Source organism: Haplochromis burtoni, unplaced genomic scaffold (assembly GCF_018398535.1).
Source record: "Haplochromis burtoni strain Fernald_Lab_line unplaced genomic scaffold, NCSU_Asbu1 Contig_49, whole genome shotgun sequence".
Lineage (NCBI taxonomy): Eukaryota > Metazoa > Chordata > Actinopteri > Cichliformes > Cichlidae > Haplochromis > Haplochromis burtoni.
The window spans coordinates 1,755,018-1,763,401 of NW_024582410.1; the positions used below are offsets into that span (position 1 = coordinate 1,755,018).

Consider the following 8,384-nt stretch of genomic DNA (forward strand, 5'->3'; position numbering starts at 1 on the left):
TGTTAAAAGAACATTTGCTCTTTCTTTTTTGTTTCTGTAAAGTGAAGAAACAGTGGTCAACTCTTAGTTAATGTATAATGATGATCCACTGCAAAATAGGGATGTTGTTTTTACACTGAATAACGTGGGGGATTTCCATGAATATTTTTATACCTATTTAAATGGATTTGTGGCTGACTCAAGTTCTATATGAAATTCTAGTGTGGACACAAATGGGTTAAAAACAAAAATGCCATCTGTTGGGTAATTATATTCCCCTGCCATATGGCTCTGAATGTTTTACGTAGGTATTGTATTTGATTTTTTTGTTTGCAGGTATTTGCAGCAATTCTGTCTTCTGCAAATATCCTCTCAGTGCCCCTGTACATCAAGCACAAGAGGTTTACATGCCCCTTGAGAGTCAGGGCTCCCTTTGGGACCTGTGAAGTCTAGATACAGTACTGGGAAAGATAGGTGAAAGGAGTAGACGTCTCAAGATGTCCTTTCCATAAATGCATCAGGCTGTAGAGGCCGCTAAGCTAAATTGCTCCAAGAGGTAAAGAACAGGAATTCAGACTGTGTTTTTGCTTTCTTCTTACAGGATGCAGCCTTGTACTGTACTGTCATCATCATGTACTGAACAGCATGTGAATTGTTGCTTTACTAGCCCCACTAACATCTCTAAACTCCAGTGGAGAAAGAGGGCAAGGTCACAGCCCTGGCCTAGTGTTTATGGTCAGATGGAATGTGAACTCCGGGTGAGAAGAAAGGGGGGAAGTTATAATGAGGCATCCCCCCTCTGCCGGTTGTTTGTTTGGACAGACCGGCTGTCTCACAGCACAAGCTGTGGATGGAATACTAATGGATATGACTAATGATTCTCTCGCCTCTCTCGATTTCTCCAGATTCCATCCCACTCTACTCTTTCCTCTCACTCCTCCATCTCCCATTGCCTCTTTGTGGAAAGAAAGTCCTGAGAAAAGTATTCAAGATGCTTAATTCTGTTCAAATTAACAACGATGTAAGAAACTAACATAGAGCAAGTAACAACACCTCCACCCCTACTGATCCTGCTATCTAATCACTTATTGGTAGGTGGACATAAAGCCATCCTCAGTGTTTGTAACCATGGGCCTATCTAATCCCCTCCCCTTCCATCACAGGCATTTAACTTTCCAAAACATACTTTCTCTAGAATGTGGCACCCTGAGGTAAGAATACAAAGACATCCCAGAGCTGCAGAAACTCTCCACTGGGCCTGATTAAAACCTGCTGAGATTTAGCCAAGGATTAGAAACCCCCTTTGGCATGAGAAGACTATATAAACAGTTTAAAATTATTTTTATGTTAAGTATTGACAATTTTGCCCTTCAAGCAGCCAAGTAACCACTATTTGGCCTAATAAAAAAATCCACATAAAAAAGAACACATAATTTTATTGAGTCAGTTCAAGAGAATTATATATTTTACAAAACTGGCTCCCTTTCATGTGATCACAGCACTGGTAATGTGGTTAGATTTCACGATAAACAATGCAAACCATTCTAATCAGAGAAGAGTCTAACCTCTGTGCATCATTGCCATTAGCAATCCAATTAGCAGTGCGACTGGGATAGAGAAACTAAGTGGCAGACGGTGTTCCACAGTGATGCTCACAATCAATTTAACTTTCCATTCAACATCACTGGTCACATGATGTTGAACAACAAATTCCTGCATCCCTGCGCATAAGAGCAACCTGCTCCCATCCATATCAGATTTTTGTTTTCTTCATTTTATACCCTTTCATAGTTTATGGCTTGCAAGGATCAAATTCTCACTATAGGAGCGATTATAATATCGCTAATAACTCTCTTGGCAAATCTACTGCTGGCTTCAAAGCAGCTAAAAAATCATTCTCAATAAAATGAGATTCCATTGATTGAGCCTTTACATTATAGCATTTAGGTGGAACTTTGCCAACGTATTGGCTCTATGTTATTTAATAGCCCCCTTAGGGTTTTGTGAGCCATTAAGCAAGGTTCTGTACTGGAGAGAAAGTTAGTGATGCGGCTTACTTTTATTTCTGCCGTACCTATTATCAACAGAGAAAGATTTGCAGAATAACCAGATTTTAATTATTAAAAAATGACACAGTCTCCAAGGAATTACTACTAAACTGGTGCTATTATCTAGATGTTATAAATGTGCTTTTGACATTAGCTTTGTGGTAACTACAACTAAAGTATTGCTGTTTATTGTAAAATCCTGAGTTTCAAGCTTTCCCTTCGTGCTGAGAGACAAGATCATCCTTCAGTTTATTAGAGGAATACAAACACTACCCATTCCCCTGTGCTTCACACTCTAAGGCCTGTACACACAAAAACCTTGAGTGAGGGAGCACCCTCAGGAACTGTATTCCCTACATGACATTTGCTAAACATATAGTACATCTGTTCAAGGTTTCAATCTTGCACACTGCTTGAAATATTTAACCTGTTTGAGTCATTACTTAATTGCTAAAATGAAGATATAGTTTAGTTTCTTACTTTTGCATTGTTTTATGAATTACAGTTGGGTCAAAACACATGTAAGGGCACATGTATGTAAATTGTCAGGGGCCACCTTATAGTGCCTCAAGGGGCTTGTCTGAGTAAGGCAAGAAAACCCCAAAAAAGATAGAGAACCCACGTACACGCTCTGGTGTGTGTGTTTGTGTGGCGCCGAGAAGTGGCTGTCTCCCACGTCTCACGGTTTGACTGAGACAAAAAAGGAGATCCGAGAGGTCAGTCAAAAAAGAAGTTGCGACTGCAGCAAGTTTAGATGGAGTTTCGCTCCATGCGGGAAGCTTGGCTTGTGTAGTAACAACGTTTGGTGCTGCAGGCCATCGTGGAAGGAGACAGCGTGGTGATGGGGAGTTGGAGTGAGACCCAAGCTTAGCTGTGCTTTTCTGGCTAGCTGCCTCGCTGGAAGCTAACATGTCTCTTGGAGGGCTTTAGCGACTTCACTTAATGTTGCCCATTGCTGGTCTGAGTTTGAGCACATTCTTCGGACTCGACGGCGAGAACAAAGTGAGTCAGCGGTGAACGGGTTACCCTGCCATCCAGATGACATCCTGGTTGTTCATCCGCCTTCGTTCAGCTGTATGTGAAAGCGCTGCCTTCTCATAGCCCAGTATTTTTCCCGCGCACTTTTGCCTAGACACAAAGGCATGGTTTCTATTTTCTTTGCTTTTGTGAACCCAAGACTTGATTCCTCACTCCAGCTCCTGTACCTCTGGTCAGCTTAACCCCGCAGTTATCTCCTTCTCACTACAGTTACACCTTCAAAGAAGAGACTGTATATGGTTTCATATTCAAAGGCCATTTTGGGGGGTCTGACTAGTAGAAACTGGGACTATTTCCTTGTGAACATTGTAAATTGTGTTATGTTTGTGATACAGTGTTAATAATTCTAGAGGGGAGAGTGAATTCATGTAATCTGGAGACCCTTGGCCTTTAAAAGAGGGTTTCATACAGTTCTATCCTCAGTTTTTTTAGCGCTCTGAGAAGAATTTCTTCCTTTTATTTTTATTATTTTGTTGGTGTTGTGTGTTTTGTTTGTATTTTTGGACCCTTTCAGAGGCTAATGCAAACCAGGGGTTTTAAAACAGCGGGGAAGTGGCTGTTTCATGTTTATGTTGAACCCAAGTTGCCTTGGAGTAGGGGCACTCTAACAATTTGGTTGGGCACAGAAAATCAGAGGGAAATGATGCTAGGCTATGTTATTGTCTGACAGTACAGCGCACTCCCGGTAGTCGTCGTTTCTCGAGCTTCAATTCTGGAGCTCCTTGTCTTTACCTGCAGCAGCCACACACGTAAAAACATTCTTACAGTTGTAAGTACCAGATTTGGGGTTTATTCCCTAGCAAGGTGTGAATTGGTGTGAAGGCTGTGAATTTGCATTTTCTCCCAGAGCTTTGGTTTTTCCCGCCAACCAAACATAACTAAGAGTGCTATTTGGCTTAGGACTTCACAAGATTGTGACAAAGCTGGGTTACACAATTTGTTGTCAGACAGTCAGGGAAGTGAAAAAACACCTTCCAAAGCACTTCAAATTACATTTGTATTGTGTTTTATGACAGTGCATGCCATGATTTGCTATGAGGATAAATACATGGCTCACAAGGTAAAAACAATACCAGCAATGCTAGCACAGCTGCACAAATGCATCCAATTAAGTCTTACATCACAGCTGCATGTTTACTTCCTCAGCAAGTACAGAATTTCACACCCAGCCATATGACCTTTGCCCTATTTTCCTTTAGTCATTGACTGAGGGGCCTGGGGAGAGATTGTATTTGTGCATGTGTGTAAGTGTGCGTGGGTGGCTCTGTGACTGAGTGGAACACTAATGAGCCAACTGATTATAGTGGAAAGCCTCAGGTTTTCATTAGCTCTCAGAGGATCAAATACTAGATCAAACCAACAGCATGCCAGAGAAAGAGGCTGGCCACAAAAGTTCACTGAAAAACTTCAAAATCTGTACAAATAGCAAGATGGAAAGTTTTACCTTTTTAAATCAGATGATAAAACTTGCTTGTGATCAAAAAGAAACCAAGAAATTCATAATATGCCTCTATACTATGGACAAACACAAACACTGGCTTGTGTAATTGAATTCTTCCACAAAAAGCATTCATAGCGCTTTCATTGAGCTTCCTTAGACAACAGGGACCAACCCCCCTACAAACCTAGAGGTTTTGTAGACAGCTTTGATTGTCTCACCCTTCCCTATATTGAAAGAGGTGCTGGCTTGACATCTCTGTGAGAACATCAGCATTTCCACTCTTGATTATTAACCCGACAGACCAAAAAGGTGGGCTCTTTGCAGTAACTTTGTATTGCCACAACTGCAGAAAAAAAGCTATAACAACCAACAAACTCAGGAAATGTGATAGCAAGAGCTCTCTACTTAGTGTCACTTTGACCCAGCATTTTCAGTTTCTTATGTTTTTGGTATTCTTCTGTATTCTGATTTATGTCTGATTCTTTAGTTATCCTGTTTTAATTATTATAAATCTACATTTCAGTTTATTCTGGTTTAGGGTTTAGTTCTTAGGTTTTGTTCTTATGCCCTCATGTTTAGTTTAGGTTTAGTTCTGTGCTTAGTCTTCTCTGCCTGTGTGTTCCCTCTGTGTAAAGTCCATGTTTCTTAGTCTGTGTCTTTGTGAATTGTTTCCTGTTTTATTTTGAAGGGTTATGTCTTATGACAGTGTTTCTAGCTTTGCTCCCCCTGTCTCGTTAGGTCTAATTCCTCCCAGCTGTGTTCCCCTTCTGTCTCTAATTCCTTGATGACTTCTTCAGTGTATTTTAGCCCCTTGTTTCTTTGTGTCAGTGTCGCGTCGTACCCTCAGATTCTGCCTGTTTGTTTCTGTTCTCAGCGTTCATTGTTCAGTTAATGTTTTGTTCATCACCAGCAATAAAGCTGTGGTTTTCAGTTACAATTCAGTCTCCACGAGTCCTGCATTTGGATCCTCACCTCCGCCTGCCCGCACACAGAGCCCCGAGAGTCAGTTTATCAAATATTTAAATGTTTAAATGCACTAAATTGCAACTATCAAGGATTAAAGAATGAGTGGTCAGCAACAAGATTGATAGTGAGCAAACCAATACTTTTAAACCAATTTAACAGAGTAATGGGTTGCTTTGCGTCAACTGTAGGGTCCAGTGGTTCTAGAGTGCTACCCATATAAGGCAGTGTGAATCAAATATGCCTCAGTTCTGCTGCTTTTATTTATTTTGTTGCCGCTTGTAATAACCAAACCTTTGGAAATATTTAATAGTTCGTGTTTAACTTTTTAAAACACGAAGGATTTTTTAACCAGATTTATTTACTTCCAAGAGGTGGGCACCAGAATAATCATTTAAGGGTCACATGATTGCTTTTTCCAGCTCTGCTTTACTGCAGATTTTACTTCTATCCTATTGTCTTTAGAGATTGATGGTTAGGACAGTTCCTTGACAGGCCTCTCTACTGGCATCCTTCCTTTCCTCTTTTCTTCTAGTCCCTTTCTTTCTTTTCCTCCCTTTCTCCGTAGGGCCCCTGGACCCCATCAAGTCTCATTCTGTACATCCCACATGTTAGGGGTCAGTGCATACCCCACAAAAATAAACCAGTCACTCAATGTGAGGATCTTTGTGTATGTCCTTACCCCCCTAGCCTCTTTCTCCATCTCTCTCTCACTCATTTACTTGCGCCCTATAGACGAGAACTGGCTCCATTCACAGTGTTCCCTCCCCCCTGGAGCGAACTTCTCTGGCCCTAACAGAGTAATTCTATGCCTTATTGCTCCAGCTCCTTCACGGAAAACTTTCTCGCCAAAGCATTTGTAAGGATACTGAAAGAAATGAACTGGCTTTGTGCTTAAACACATTGACATATAGGTGACATCATGTGGTGAAGTCTGGGGGTCAAACATTTAAAAAAGAAAAAAGGGCAGAATGTGTGAAATGTCTCTTAAAGGCCTCCAAGTGGCCATCTTGGAGAAAAAATGCCAGGACTCTTTTAGAAATGAAGCAGTTTTATGAGTTTGCCCCTGCTGGCTATCATCCAGCTTAATCCACATTGTGTTCTGACTTCCTACAGACCAAAGCAGGTTTCTCAAGCTCATCTCCACTTCATGTTTAATCTCCCCCTGCTCTTTCATTAGGACCACACCATGTGTTGATTCTGAAGAAATGAAGCGGACACCTCATTTCGAGCAAGAATGAGCCAGAGAAAGCTTTTGTCCACAGTAGGAATGTCCATAAGACAGAGAGGAACACTGTTTGGTCTGACTCGGGTTGCTATACCGGAGCTGAAGAAAGCCATGGCAACGCAAGCAGAAGGTCTGCTGGATCACTTAGTGCTGATACAATACAGCAGCTCTGGGTTTGTCATTCCAGTCAGGCCTGACCCAAATTACGACATCCTGGGAAAAAGTAGCCCACTTCAATCAGTGCCCACGCACAGGCAGACTTAATTTGGGCCAACACATATTTGGCTGATAGCAGTAATAAACAAAACATATGGATGTTTGAAGTATAATCACTGAGAAAGAGGGCCTGTTAATGATTTAACAGCAAAGTCCGTAGCCCATGGCTGTTGGATTACTGGGTCTTTCCAATTGTTTACACAGTATGTCTACAAGCCACTTTTCCATCTGCTGTTATAATTCTCAGCATTTTAAGCTTAATAGTCTTTTATATTTTCATATGTTTATTATCTCCTATCAACAGCCTCAAGACAAAATCTGCTTAAAATGGGAAGAACAACAAAGAATCAATTAGGACCATGTCTACAGAAGTTTGTTTTTTTTATTGTTTGTTTGTTTGGTTTTTTGGTTTTTTTTACCAAAAGGCAAAATATCAGAAAAATGCACAATTGCAAAAGTGTTGTGCTTGGAGCAGAAACTTTTGCTGAGTTATTTTTTTGCAACTTTACAAAAACTTTACTTATTCCAAGTTTTAAAGCCATATGAAAACAAGCTGGATGGATACTAGCAGTCCTTGAATCCATATAAATCCCATCCCAAACATACAGAGTGAGCAGAAAGACCAAAAATCATACAAATGATAACGTCAAGTTACTGCTCTGTTAATCAGTTCAACATTGTATCACCCCCCAAAAGCTACATATCAATAAGTGTAGACCCCGAAAAGGAATCCACTTACTTTGTTTTGGAGGTCTGGTAGTTGTATTTCAGAGCTTAAAGCAATAGTTTCTCCAGGCTCTTTTCATCTGCACCTCTGCCCTGCTGCCCTGCCTCTCCAATACTATTTGTCTTTGTGGGCTGAGCATTCGATAGCAGTGTAGACTTTTTTCTTTTTTTGTGTGTCTGTTACATGGGGTGAGGGGAGGGTGATGGGTTGGGTGTTGAATGCCGGGATTCCTGACTCGTGATCAGGAGCTCATTACCCCCCAAGGTCACTCCAGGGACGCTACGGCCTGGCACTTATGGAGACACCAGAGAGAAGACGTAAGATGGTGGATGAGTGTGTGGGAGAAAGAGATAGGGGGAGAGAGCAGTTAAGAGCCAAAGTGTTTGGGAGATCTATGGGGACCAGGAGAAAAAGCTGTGAGGAAAAAGAGACGGACAGATATGTATAAGCAAGAGAAATGAGACGCTGATACAAATGCCAACAGAGAGGCAGATATTCAGGAGGAGCGAGCTAACGCTACAATAAAATACGTCTGCGTGTGACTCTGTTGAGCCCACAGAGTGAGCAAGCTGAGAACAGCAGTCCCATCAAACCACACAGTTACATAAAATATCGTGTTCATCTATGGAAAAGTCAGCCATAAGCAATCAATAGAATATTGGCAAACACCAGCAGGGCTCTGGGTTTGTCTCTGAGTGCTTTATATAGGCCAGTGTTTCCAAATAAACAAAAAACTTTTGTTTC

At 41.2% G+C, this 8,384-nt stretch overlaps 1 protein-coding gene across 1 annotated transcript in view; it reads right to left on the reverse strand.

Annotated features, from left to right (window-relative positions):
- Window positions 1-7,801, reverse strand: part of ptn (pleiotrophin) — a 53,586-nt gene extending 45,785 nt beyond the window's left edge. Inside the window, exon 1 of the mRNA XM_005923543.3 lies at window positions 7,653-7,801. The gene's annotated coding sequence lies outside the window, so the exon portion shown is untranslated. The remainder of the gene's footprint in view (window positions 1-7,652) is intronic.
- Between the last annotated feature and the right edge of the window lie 583 nt (window positions 7,802-8,384).